The 14,371-nt window shown below is 37.5% G+C and overlaps 1 protein-coding gene across 3 annotated transcripts in view; it reads right to left on the bottom strand.

Annotated features, from left to right (window-relative positions):
• The window catches only part of LOC139954988 (uncharacterized), a 74,060-nt gene that overhangs the window by 39,923 nt on the left and 19,766 nt on the right, over positions 1-14,371 (bottom strand). For all 3 annotated transcript variants that reach the window (XM_071955076.1, XM_071955079.1, XM_071955078.1), the window contains exon 2: positions 10,956-11,008. The gene's annotated coding sequence lies outside the window, so the exon portion shown is untranslated. The remainder of the gene's footprint in view (positions 1-10,955; positions 11,009-14,371) is intronic.

The following is a 14,371-nucleotide window of genomic DNA, read 5'->3' as shown; positions in this document are numbered from 1 at the left end:
GACAGTCCCTAAGCTAACTTGTCCATGACCCAGCTCCAACCAGGCCAATATGTAGCACTATATGCTATCCACACAAACACACACAGAGATGCATATCAACAGCTTGGACAATGCCTGCTCCTGTATATAGTGACTCTATCACAGGGAGACTGTGACTGTATTGGGATCTACTGTTCAAGTGCACACACACAATTCATTCCACTGTTGTGTGTGTGTGTGTGTACAATGTGTTGAAGACAAACTCTTTCTCACAGAGCTCTATGATCAAGGCCGTTCACTGTACAATTACACTCACACACACACAGTATGTAGCAGTTTCATTGAAAGCATTATGTTGCAGTGTAATTGGCAAACTTCAGTAGTTGACCTAGTACATATAGCAGTGTACTTTTTTTGCAAGGTGATACATATAGGAGACATGTATATATAAATATATAAATATATATATCTATATATATATATATATATATATATATATATATAAATATAATTGAAAACGTAATGGGTTATATATATATAAATATAATTGAAAACGTAATGAGAAGGAATATATATATAAATATATATATATATAAATATATATATATATATATATATATATATAATTGAAAACCTATTGAGTTGGAAAATTTAGAACAGTGGAAAAACTTCCAGCCTCCACTGGGATTCGAACCCGGGCCTCCTGCTTTATATGCGGACACCCTATTTATATACAGACGCTGCACAAGCATGTCAAGAATCACCATGACAGTGGTTTGTACCAGTTGAAAACAACTACCTGCTAATTAACTAATTGCTACAGTATAGTTCATACACAGAAAGTTATTAAAACTTTGAGGTTCTCTTGCCTCTGTCATCACTTCGTTACCTGCCTGGTAAGGCGACTACGGTGGCGAGATACCATATAGTTCAAAAGCAAGGTAGCGTTGTACATAGTGTATATAAACTATCACAGTATGGTCATATCTCCTAATATGAACCTAATTGTAGACATACGAGAGCAATAAAGTCACTGATGGTCATACATTTGAAAACTTCAAACTATATTTACAGCTTATTATCCAGCCATTAAAATACATAGCCATATGTAGATAGAAAGGGTACAATTTAGTTTGTAAAAAATTTGCGTAGAAATTTTGAAAGGTTCCTGAATTTTGAACTCAAGATTATAATGTAATATGGTTTTCTTAACAACAAAAAAACAAACAAATGCTATACATCTTTGCAACCTGTATAGCAAGGTGCCCATTTTGCATAGCATTATTTTCCGATGCGATCAATTATTCCCCTGAGATAAGAAGAGGAACATACATATTTCTTTATTTCTTCTCATAAGTATTTCTTTCACATTTTCAAGTGATGTGTTATCTAATTAGCAATGAAGTTAATTCACTGTTGAGATGTCCCTTAGACTAGATCACACAGGATCAGGATATGAATGTTGTAACAAAGTTATAAAAAAAATAATAAAAAAAACATTGTCATGTTTCACTCAGACAAGCCAACCTTTGAATTTTTTTCAGAGCACAAGTAATGTTAGTTCTGTGATAACTAACACATAACCTGGACAGGCTGCCAAGAGAATTGGATGTCAGCTCAAAAAGCTGTGTCTGCTACACAGCAAAGAGTCAAAAACTTTGTTCCAACCTGATCGAAGCCATGAATACTCTTATGAAAAATCAAATTTAATGTGTAAAAGTTATTGACTTTCATTCTGAGCTCACTGTTTATTCTCCAGTCTCAACTAACCTATATGGAGATAAAACTTCAACACATATAAACATGTACATATTTAGACATAAATTCCTGCAGATTAAATATTGAATGTTTTGTATTGAAAATAAGGTAATAATTGTTCACCTTTTTTAACAAATATTAGTTTGGTCTTAAATAAATGGTTACACTCCTAGGGAGAGAAACAAGAACATACCAAACCAGATGCCAAATGTAACACAGCGCCTGTAAAGCTCACAGTGAAGTATGTTCACATTCATGCTGTGTGAGGTTACACACACTTTATACCTACTTACTGTACTTGTTCCAACTAAATCACATGACTCACTCAACACTGAGTGAAATCTCTGGCTGGTAGCATTAAGACAGAAGGGCAGTGTAAATGTTAATAGCAAGATACACACTAGGAAACATTTTTTTTTTTTCAAAATGGAAGCACTGTTAAAGATAGGGGTTAGGAGGCTAACCCTAAAGCCCCGTCAATTGAATTAGCCCTGGTAACCATAGGGGTGAGGGGCTAACCCTAAGCTCTGTCAATGAATTTGCCCTGTTAATGATAGGGCAATGGACTAACCCTAGCCCCTGTTAACAATAGAATCAGGGGCTAACCCTAGGCACTGTCAATGGCTTAGCCCTGTTAATGATAGGGTTAGGGGCTAACCTCATGTCAATGAATTAGCCCTAGTAATGATAGGGTAAGGGGCTTACCCTAAGCCCTGTCAATGAATTAGCCCCGTTAATGATAGGGTTAGGGGCTAACCCTAGGACCTGTCAATGAAGCCCTGTCTATAATTCTGTTAGAAATTGTAAAATAATTTCCTTTTTAATATTTTGGGAAATTACTCCCATTTTTAACAAACAATTTAGCAAAATGGGAAAACAGATTGAGCAGAGGGTAATTTTTTTTTTGGTTGAATGGTTGTCAGAGACGATCAAAACTTCCGTTGTGGTGACCAAAATCATCAAAACATCTAAATTCCCCCAAATAGCTGAAATGATAAATTGGTATCACCCTCTAGCACTTTGGAGATACTGAAATAAAATGAAGATAGTGGTTGCCTATGAACCACCCGAAGAAGCTGGTTTTCTATGCACCATACCTACAAATTTATCTCTCCTACTCCCTTATTTTGGTACGAAAATCACTGTAGGAAATCGTGAAAACTAAACGCACGATGTTGGCACTTTGGAAGGTAGAATGAGAAGGAAGGGCATTGACCGGAGGGGTCGGTTGAAGCACAGTGTTCAAAGGTTACCAGTTCATTCTAGGCACAGTAAAGCGAGGTGCTAAGGTTGTGGGGAGACAGGTACAAGCGAGGAACAAAGTAAATTTATCTCTCCAACTCCCTTCTTTTGGTACATTTTTACGGGCAACCAATTTTGCCGTAAAAAAAAAATCCCTAAAAAGTTTGTCCTGGAACTCCTATGTGTTCATATTGTTAGCTGTCTCTTAATATGTGTATATATTTGTTTCTACCACTAATTGCACACAGTTTGCACAGTGTATACACTGCAAAACCTTTTTTTTTAACGGCTTGTAAAATTCTAAAATTAGAAGCTATTAGTGCAGGTAGGGAACTAGTACATGTATGTACAGCAGTTAATGTACTGCTCTTGTGCACAGGTCCAGCAGGCACAGACATATTAACATGAGAGTGATATCTGTGACATATCCAGGACGCATTCAGAGGTAAATCAATTGCTGAGTACTTATCAATTATACAGGCAAATTAAAAGACAATGGAATAGTGAACAGCTCTCTAGAGGCAACCATCTGGTAATATCATGCTTCATAAAGACACAGTTTTCATAATTCATATAGAGATACTTGCATAAGATTGCTTACAATCTACGATCTTACGATCTGCTTACGATGATTCCATTAACTTACAATAAACATCAAAGTAACAGAGCAGCTGACTGCTAATCATGGAAAATTATTTAAGGATATATTTTTTATTTGGGATTATGTGGAATTCAATTCAAAAATAGTTATTCCTAACAGCCCATTCTCAATTAATACCCTTCAAAAGAAAAATTCCATGATTCCATACAAACCTCCCCCTCCCCCCGCCCCCCAAAGAAAATCAACTTTCCAATTGTTTTAAAGCTTTCTTTGTTATTCGGAGTGTACAGGTAACTGTCATTTAAGGAAAAATTATAATTTTACGATTTTACTACATTACTGCAAAAACTACCTTGTACTAGCTGAGAGCACCATTTACATATCATAAGAATGCAGTTCTTATTCTCTTGTTTTTTTTAAACCCCCCCCCTCCTCAGTGGGGGTGAGGGGGCTTCCTTGGTGCACCTACCCTAACATAACAACCAGAAAATCCTCAGCATCATCATCATCATTCTCTTGATCCAACCCCTTGCACCTACTTGATTACCCTCCCCCACCCCCCCCCCCTTCTCCATCATAACCAAAGTCAGGATGCAATGTTTGTAAAAAATCCTTTTGCTGGCTAAATGCCACCAGACTCACAGCATCTTCCTACTGTACTCAGCTGCTGTACTTGCAACTGAATGAAAACATAGCCATATAATAACATGGCAAGCAAAATTCTTTTGGTGTAGAATTTCAAAAGCCAGCTTGCAGAGGTTTGGCTCTCAGTCAGGGGGCCTGCACATGTTTGCAAGCTGTTGAATCCCTAAGTCTGGTTTCATTTGACGAGACTGCTTCTTTCACCCATATACTAATACATAATACAATGTGTAGGCGGACACAAACACACACTGGTTATTGTGATCCTAGAGAATCAGTACGCTGAGCTGGTAAACAAACATGGAGGTAGAATGAATATGACCTGGAATTTAGAAATTAATAACAACTTACCCAGTCTGATTCTGGTATATATATATATGCAAAGTAGGGAATGTTAATATTTGAATCTGTTGCTATGAAAGTCTTTGGCTAAAATTGAATAATTCCATTGAGTGAATTAAAAGAGTAACTACACAAGTTAAGGTGACAGCATCTACATGTACATGTATTTAAATCTATAACTTGCTATCTAACACTGGAAAGTTTGCCAGTGCAATAATATCTGAATGTTCTGACTCAGAAGCATCTCAAATATTGTGGAGTGATAAGATCGATTAATTTATATGAGGGGGGAGGGGGGGGGGTGGATGCTTACCAAGAGAAGTGAACATTAATGACCAGTTACCATCCCATAACAGATCTCTCTATACAAACTAATACTACACCACCAACCAAGACTAAAGGGAACATTCATCATTCACATTCAACCATTAAAGACAATTTAAAGACTAAGTTCATCGTGTGATGTGAAAATAACGGAAATAAAAGATACCTCTTGTGCTTCTGTGATGTTTGTGTGCATTCCGGGTGGGGGGGGGGGGGATGGGGAGGGCATATGGTAGTAGAGAATTGCTGGCCTGTTTTGATGAGAATTTTTCAGAAGCTCCTTTGAAATTGCATGAACATTCACATCTGGTCATTCTCAGATAGGAACAATCACTGTGCATATCAACTTTCCAGACAAATATTTTTTTTTGCACACAAGTCTTAACTTTATCCTTTTAGATTTTAGTTTTGGATGTTTGATGTTTGCTTTGTAAGAGTCAATTGAAAATTTTCTTTGGGAATTTGCTTGGTTTAGACCATGACCCTATGAACCTGAGCACACATACCATGAAGGTGTCTTTTGTTTAAAAACAAAAACATGAAACAATCAAATCTTACAATTCTGTTGCACACACACATACAAAATGAACACTCACATACATGTTCGCACAGATAATACAGACTGAACACTCACATACATGCATCACACAAAGATACAGTTAATACAGACTGAACACTCACATATATGCATCACACAAAGATACAGTAATACAGACTGAACACTCACATACATGCATCACACAAAGACATCAAGACTGAACACTCACATTCATGCATCACACACAGATAATGCAGACTGTACACTCACATGCATGCATCACACACAGATAATACAGACTGAACACTCACATACATGTATGCATCACACATAGATAATACAGACTGAACACTCACATACATGCATCACACACAGACATAAAGACTGAATACTCACATACATGCATCACACACAGATAATACAGACTGAACACTCACATGCATGTATCACACAGATAACAAAAAAAACTGAACACTCACATACATGCATCACACACAAATCATACAGACTGAACACTCACATACATGCAACACACTAAGACATAAAGACTGAACACTCACATTCATGCATCACACACAGATAATACAAACTGAACACTCACATACATGCATCCCACACAGATAATACAGACTGAACACTCACATTCATGCATCACACAGAGATAATAAAAATCTGATAACTCACATACATGCATCACACAAAGACATAAAGACTGAACACTCACATACATACATCCCACACAGATAATACAGACTGAACACTCACATTCATGCATCACACAGAGATAATAAAAATCTGATAACTCACATACATGCATCACACAAAGACATAAAGACTGAACACTCACATACATGCATTACACACTGATAATACAGACTGAACACTCACATTCATGCATCACACACAGATAATCAGACTGAACACTCACATACATGCATCACACAAAGATAATATAGACTGAACACTCACATTCATGCATCACACACAGATAATCAGACTGAACACTCACATACATACATCCCACACAGATAATACAGACTGAACACTCACATACATGCATCACACAAAGACAAAGACTGAACACTCACATACATGCATTACACACTGATAATACAGACTGAACACTCACATTCATGCATCACACACAGATAATCAGACTGAACACTCACATACATGCATCACACAAAGATAATATAGACTGAACACTCACATTCATGCATCACACACAGATAATCAGACTGAACACTCACATACATACATCCCACACAGATAATACAGACTGAACACTCACATACATGCATCACACAAAGACAAAGACTGAACACTCACATACATGCATTACACACTGATAATACAGACTGAACACTCGCAAAAATGCAATGAAAATACAATGAAAACTCAAGTGCATGCATAGCAAATAGACACAAACCACACTCCCATCATATTCTACAGAGATCTGCAAAACCTGATCTATCACAGCTGGTGTTTTCATTTCCCTTGACTTGTACAGGTTCTCTAATACCCAAACAAAAGATTGTCAAGCGGAATCCTATATTTCTCCAATGCAGCTGTTTTCAAGAATGAAATTTTGGGGGATAATTTCTGATATGGTGATGGAATTTTTGTGTTAAGTTTTCGTTAATAACTGAATTATTATTTTAGATTGATTCAAGTACCTGTATGCTCTCGATGCATCAGTATGATAAGGCATTGGTGAGAAATCTAGTGCTGTGTTTTTCTAGGATAAAGGATTTTTCTTGTGATTAAATGCTGAATTGTTATTGCTATAGTAAGGTAATGTCTAGTGCTATGTAGTAGGTAGTGTCTAGTGATGTATGTAGTAAACAGTGGCTAGTAGTGTCTGGTAAGTCTAATATCTAGTAATTTGAAGTAGTGCCTAGTAGTGTCTAGTGCTAAAGTAAGTAGTGCCTAGTAGTGTCTGGTAGTCTAATGTCATAGTGATTTGAAGTAGTGCCTAGTAGAGTCTAGTAAGTAGTGTCTAGTGCTAAAGTAAGTAGTGCCTAGTAGTGTCTGGTAGTCTAATGTCAAAGTGATTTGAAGTAGTGCCTAGTAATGTCTAGTAAGTAGTGCCTAGTAGTGTATATTAAGTAGTGTCTAGTGCTATAGTAATCAAATATCTGGTGATTTAAAATACTGCCGAGTAGAGTCTGATGCTACAGTAAGTTAATGCCTTGTAGTGTGTAGTAATGTCTAATATGTAATGTCTAGTGCTATGTTGCCAAGTGAGTAACAGAAGCTCTGTTGTAGTAAAAACTGAGATATATATCTCAGCTGCCTTGGATAACTGAAATCACTACACTGACCAAAAACTTACAAATTTAGTCTCACATGACCCTACTCATGCCCCCAAAATCATGCTAAAACTACGTATTATTGGAAACCTGTTTAAACACCATGACAGTTATCCATCGACTATTGGGAAAAATGGATGAATCAGAGATAATGTAAAGCAGACGACAGTAGAATGCTAAGGCCAAATGTACAAATGTCCAAGGTTCCCATTCACTCTCTCCAAGATGGAAGTTATAAATGTCCACGATTCCCATAATTTACTTTCTCTTTTCATATCTTGAGAATCAACACAAAAGTTCCTGTAAAATAGAGCCTGTTATAATGCCCATAATTCCCACCTATCCTCTTTAACCTGTAGACACAGAAGGATTCCAAAATTATAGGACTTGATCCATAAATTTAATAAACTTTAAGCGTCAAGGGCACACGCATGCTGCTTTAAAATACCACAGTCTCCACAGTACAAGCTTGACTCCTAGATTTCTCCCACCAACGATGAAGATGTGACATTTTGATGACCGAATGACTGCTGTTACAAGAGACAGTTACATTCCGATTCTTGTGACACTGACTGACAGACATGTACTAAGACTTACTCTTCCACATTCTAACCAGACAGAGGGGAAACTGTTATCACAAACTATATGTATATATATATAGTGCATGGAAGCAGAGAGTTTATGACACTATTTCTCAGACATTACAGCTCACTAGGGCCCTGAGTTAACCAAGGTCCCATTGAGAGCTCTAGTATTATGAAGATTGATACAAATGGTTTAAGTAGCAAACTGATCCCTCAGGAGTGACATTTACAGAGAGGGTGGAGGGGGGGGGGGATGCATAACATGTTAAAGGTCTTAAGCAGTTTACTTTATTGAAAGACTTAAAGCTATTTATATAGGCTATTGAAATGACAAAGTTCAAAAGGAAGTTGTGTCTTACAGTGTTTTATTTTCAGTGCTAATGTAATGACAAAATATAACAGAAAAGTATCTTCACACAGAAGTATAGATATGTGCCATATCACTCCCTGTAGAACCAGAATGCTAAGACCTTTGGTGATTGCTTGTAAACAACATTTAAGTGTATATGAAAACTTATAATGTAAGATTGTGCAGGGACAGTTCTTAGATGTTGATAAGGTGGATCCACTTACCAAGGATGAAGGTCCTAGGAGTTCACTTTGGAGTTATCTTGTTATCAGCCTTTGACCTCTGTTGACCTTATACGACCTTTAACTCCACAGAAAACAATACAGATCTTGTGCTTCAACCACATACCATGTACAGTATGAAGTTTGTCCAATCTTTGGGTCTGGAGTTATCGTGTATTCAGGGTTTCAGACATTGACCTCAATTGACCTCCACCAAAACCAGTGATGATATCCTACACAATATGGTGGATCCAAATTCAAAATATGAAGTTCATACAAGCTTTACTCTTTGAGTAATCTTATATTTCAAGTTTTCAGATTTTGACCAGCTGTTGACCTTTAACCTCCACAGAAAACACAGGGCTTCTTGTACTCAAGAAGGTGGATTAACATATCATATATGAAGTGCATCCAAGTTCTAGTTTTTGAGTTATCCTCTTTACAAGGGTTTCATATTTTGGACATATGTTGACCTCAAACGACCTTATGCAGAAAACAATAGGTTGTTGTACTCAATATAATGTATTCATGTACTATCTTGATATGAAGTTTACTCACCATGCAGTTTTTGAGTTACAGAGTTCACAAGCTATTGGTATCACTCACACACTATCACCATTCATTTTGCCTCCAGTCGGGATAAAAAACCTTTCTGTTCAAACTGCAAACAAATTTGTGCCCGTGTCCTCCTACTTCATGAAACAATGTAAACCTAGCCAGGGAGGGTGGAGAGGGGGGGGGGGAGGCTAGCTCAATTTGGCAAGACAATGGAATTGCGATCTAAGCATTGCAGGTTCTAGTCCTGACCAGATCCATTACCTTGCAAACCTAGACCGGGAGGGGAGGGAGGGGGATAGGTCAAGTGGTCAAGACAATGGAACTGCGATCTAAGCATTGCAGGTTTGAGTCCTGGCCAGATCATTGCGTTATGTCCTTGGGGAGGGCACTTTATCTCCATTGCCTGTCTTCACCCAGCTGTATAAATGGGGAAATGCGAGGTAATTGGAAAAGATAGTACTTTGCAAATACCTGGTTTTACGGCTGCACCCTACGGAAAGTTTCCCAGGAGACAACCTGATGTGGCACTTCGTAGTGGCCCGGAATGACGGTGTAAATTGTGCAAAAATGTCTATTTTATTGAGAGACAGACAGACCGACAGACAGACGGAAAAATTTGCAAGGACACTGTTTAAAAGTACCCAAAATGTTTTTTATGGAAGTCCCATCATCCAAATATCTGGAACTTGCACACCGAAAAAAAGGGAGAGAGTGATGGAATACTGTAGGCTAGAGTGGAGAAGAAGGAAGTGGGGGGGGAAGGGGAGGACGTCAAGGATACGTGATGAGACTAACTGCCCCTCGTGACTGAAAAACTCTTCGTGACGAATCCAAGGACTGAGCACAGCTGTCAGAACGATTCTGCAACAGTTAGCAAATTGCTAAGCCACGCAATCGGGATAAAGATTTCCGTTTGCTGACTGCCCTTGCCGATTGGACAGAATTTTTTTGTAACAGCAAAGCAGAAGTACTAGAAAATCCTACTCTTTGCAAATGAAACGATTCATTGATTCTACACAATTACAACTATTTCCACCACCAACGCCAACAATAACAATAATGCTGGGTGGCATAATGATCGTCACAAGTTTTATCAGAGTGATTGGAAAGTTCAAAGTATAACTGTAGTGTTTGTTGCAGGTACCACACCCATCGACCAATGTGTACACAGTGGAATTACTACCAACATCCAGCAGCCTATTATGAAAGCTAAACCTGTGAGCAAGGTATGCCGCAGCACAGTTAACTACAATATATATTCAAATGGTAATCTGTGAGACAACGCTGGCCATAAATCTTTTGGAAACATCACACACCCTCCATTTTAACTCAAAATTCTTGGAATCATAGAAAGTCTCTAAATTAATCCTAACTGTCTCCTTCCCATTGTTCCTCTACCCCCCTGGACTAGGCCCCTTACCCCCAGGAACAATTGTCCCTCTGTACCCTTGACCCCCCCCCCCCGGGGCTCTCATGTACGATTAGAGGAGAATGTGTGATCTTACCTTGTTTTGAATCATTCACAGCATTCTACTTCACTTGTGGATATGAATCAAATCTGTAAGAGAAAGAGATATAGAGAACGACTATTATAGCAACTCTGACTCCGTACACAACCAGACAAATCAATTATGTCCCACCCTGAAAGAATTATTTTAATTTCGCACAATTTCTTATCTTAATATTATCTTCAGTACTTTTCTCCTCCTCCTCCTTTCTCGCTCGTTGCTTCTTTTTTTTTGTTCGAAACATTCCTGCTTTCTGAAGGAGCATAATGTATAAATGTATCTTCAACGTTTCTACCGAGTGCGCTGTTATACCGTTCGTAATGCACGTGATCTGTACAGTTTACACGATCTCCAAAGATTTTCTATACATATCTCAGTCGATGCTCAAGTTGTGAAAAAAATTTTCAGGAGATTTCACCTTCAATACCAACGAACAAGATCGTATATATACCTGATATAGATATTGTATATATACCTGATATATCGGGATATACCAGATACATCACAGACCTGTTTAAGTCCAATATATTTTGGAGACTTCGATCTAACGTTTACTGACGCACAAACATTTAAACTCAGTTCAGCGGACATGACTGTGAGTTAGCGGACGTGAATGAAAATACCCCAAAGAAGCTTTCTGATTGGTTACGACCACACGTGCGTAATCTCGCCAAACGAAATGGCGGGCAACAATTCGTCGCTAAAATGTGCTACGATTATGAGTGGTAAAAAAAAATGTACGTTGGTTTATATATATATGTCACACTATGTGTGAATTAGGAAACAATGTGTAGGTATTTTGCCCTGAAGTCTCTGTCAGAGATTCCTCGACTGAATTATCAGTGACTTCAGAGATTGCAAGCTTGTCAAGATTCGCGGAGCTGGAATGGACCGATACAATATCACCCTCTATTGATTTGGCGTGTGGCTGGAGATCCCTACTGTTGCAAACACTCATATTAATTAGCTTTTAAATAAACTTTTAATTTTAACCTTCAGCTGAACAGCTCATATGCAAAGAATTTGCAAATTCATGAATAAATTTACACCAATCCAACCAAACTGATGGTCATTACTGTGGGCATTTGCATCTAGGGCAAGGAAACCTTGAAAAAAGAAAAACTATTGGACTAAAGTTGCTCATAGCGATGACCTTTGCAATATCAAAGTCAATTTCATTAATGATTTTTTTTTTTTTTTTTTTACAATATATATGACAAGGTCATGAAATGAATGCTTTTGTTGACAACCTTGCTGATTCCCAGGGATCTATACTTTCAATTTCCATTACAGTGCAAGGCATCTTAAACACAGGGAGAATTGTGGATATAATATTATTATTTATGAAACAAGGTTTCACATCAGCTGCATTCTATTATTAACTTTCTAAAACAAAAGTCGCTGAAACCTACTAAGCTTCAAAATATCAACTAGATAAAACTTTTATGGATTTTCAAATGAACTAAGTAAACTTTAACTTCAACCAAAAGCATACAATTTCGTGTTATCACATTTGAAAGGTCTTTCAGAATTTGACCTCTGTTGGCTTCACATGACCTTTGACCCTCACTTTGTTAGAGATATATGCGGTCTGCATTTTAAGGAAGGTAAACAAGAATTCAATTTGGCTCTGAAACACTTCTGAAAAGTTATTCAATAATGCCAACATAAACTCCGGGCAAGGATAAGAACGCATTAATAATTACGAAGTAGATATGTGTCTTTAATACAATGACATGTATGTACAAGTTAGAAGGCAGGACGTTTCGATCCTAGCAGAATCTTCAGAGGATGACAGACTTTAGCCTCTGAAGAAGATCCTGCCATGATCGATACGTCCGGTCCTCTAACTTTTACAATTAACCTAAGTAGGCTCTTCTGCTGTAGATAAAAGTAGTTTGCTAACAGTTTTTTTTCCCCCCTCCCACCCCCCTCTCTTTGATTTCCAACAATGATATCATAAATTTAATACAAATGATACTGACACTACAGAGTGGATTAATTTTATCCTCAACAGCTGCAGCTCATTACGGATTGATCAAGATATGTAACTTGGTCTGTAACCTGTTGGGTACATATATCAACTTCGCTCATACATAACAGTGTGTGAGGTGTACACACAGCTAGAGCTGCTTCTCTTCGATTCAACAGAGCTACGACTGCAGACGACGATATCAATGAAATTTCAAGCATAACATGAATACTGGATGCGGTTGAATGTACTAACACAAAAGTAAACAAAGATATAAACTGCACAGAAGGCAAAATTGAATTTCAATTCCCAAGTGTACCTTCCAAATTTGTTACCCATACTTTAATTATTTATAATAGTGTTCAGATTTCGTACTGTAGCAGTTTTTGAAAAGCTCTGAGGTTTTGTATCTTACAAAATACTATGGTTCCTGACTGTGTAAAAAGATACTGCTATACATATTAACATCTTTCAAAATGTATATTAATCTGACTCTTTTTGCATAGCACTTTGCCTAACATATCATAAAAGGAAAAATTAAATATTCCTTTTACTACCACTAGTTGTACTTATATATAAAAAAATTGAAAGCTCTGAATTTTGTATCTTCAAAAATAATATGGTTACTGTGTAAAAAAAAAAAAAAAAAAAAAATGCAATGTACAAAACCTTTCAACATTTACAGTACATAGCAATTTCACCATTTTGCAAAACATTTTGCAATGTGATACAGGATAAAATCTTCCTTGTGTACTTCCTTCTACTGTTTGTACAGTAAGTGGAATTGGAGAACGCAAGATACAAACATTTTTCCTGCAGATAGCATTACAATGGCATTTAATTAACTGTACACATGTATGTACATATACAATGGCAATTCCTCAGTAAGTTAGTTATAACAAGCATGCACGATTCTGTCCCTCTAATATTTGTTCCTAGCAGTAGTAAATACTAATACAGCCATGTCTTAGAACCTATCATACTGTACACACAGTTATAGCTCTGCACAATCTACATGGTACCAGCACAAAAGGAAAAGTCCAGCAATGATTCACGCCAAACATTGCCAACCATGTTGGCACTATCTAATCAGTACTAATCACTCTTTGGGTCAAATTTTTCTTAGGGTCCTCCTCAACTCTTTCTACTACTGGTCTCAAAGATTTCTACCAAACAACAAGAACAATACGAACGAAGTAGGCGAGTGAACACCTACTGTACCCTGTTATGTCAATGATGTTGAAGATAGCAGACATCTGACAACTTGATTAATAGCTGCATAACTCCTTCCTGCGTGACTCAAATCATTCGCAGAACGTACTCTGAACCTTACCGTGGACTTCCTGACAAGACAGCCAGCCAGCTAGCCCCATGCAACAGCGTACGACGAGAGGGGAAATAGGTTTGCTATAAACAGCGCCGGACTCCAGGCAAACCCACC

The sequence above is a fragment of the Apostichopus japonicus genome, chromosome 17 (assembly GCF_037975245.1).
Source record: "Apostichopus japonicus isolate 1M-3 chromosome 17, ASM3797524v1, whole genome shotgun sequence".
NCBI lineage: Eukaryota > Metazoa > Echinodermata > Holothuroidea > Aspidochirotida > Stichopodidae > Apostichopus > Apostichopus japonicus.
The sequence above is the reverse complement of the archived record's forward strand: the minus strand, read 5'-3'. Positions and strand labels throughout refer to the sequence as shown.